Source organism: Myotis davidii, unplaced genomic scaffold (genome assembly GCF_000327345.1).
Source record: "Myotis davidii unplaced genomic scaffold, ASM32734v1 scaffold663, whole genome shotgun sequence".
NCBI lineage: Eukaryota > Metazoa > Chordata > Mammalia > Chiroptera > Vespertilionidae > Myotis > Myotis davidii.
Window position 1 is genome coordinate 2754827 of NW_006295816.1, and position 482 is coordinate 2755308.

Sequence of the window (482 nt, forward strand, 5' to 3'; positions counted from 1 at the left end):
AAAAACCAAACATCCACTGTAAAGACACTGGCATCTGTTGGGCCTAGGCCAGCACAATACGATTCCCATAGTGATGTAATGTCCTGGGTCCGTGCCCTTCCACGGCAGCTACATGAGGCTCCTGTGCACTTGCAGTGTGGACATGAATGAGGAACGGAGTTTTAAAAACTGCATCACAGTGTCAATGGCCCCGTGTGGCTAGTGGCTGTGCTGGGTGTAAGGCCCTGGCTGTGGGAAGACTGGCCGGGTTAGCTGCACAGAAATGGTGGCTGTCGCAGGGATTACGCTGTCAGACAGGGACACCTCAGAGATGCTGCCTCCCCCCGTTTTTTTAATTAAAGAAAAAATAAATAATATAATAGATTTCAATGAGACAAAACAGAATGGGTACCTTGTCACCACAAGACAAAACTGGGGCAAAATATATTTTATTGCTTATAAACAAACAATACATGAACACAGTCAAAAAAGTTCTAACAATT

The 482-nt window shown here is 45.2% G+C and overlaps 1 protein-coding gene across 1 annotated transcript in view; it reads right to left on the reverse strand.

The window, feature by feature from the left end:
* VPRBP (Vpr (HIV-1) binding protein) overlaps positions 1 to 482 on the reverse strand; it is a 64605-nt gene that overhangs the window by 25297 nt on the left and 38826 nt on the right. The gene's annotated exons all lie outside the window — the stretch shown is intronic.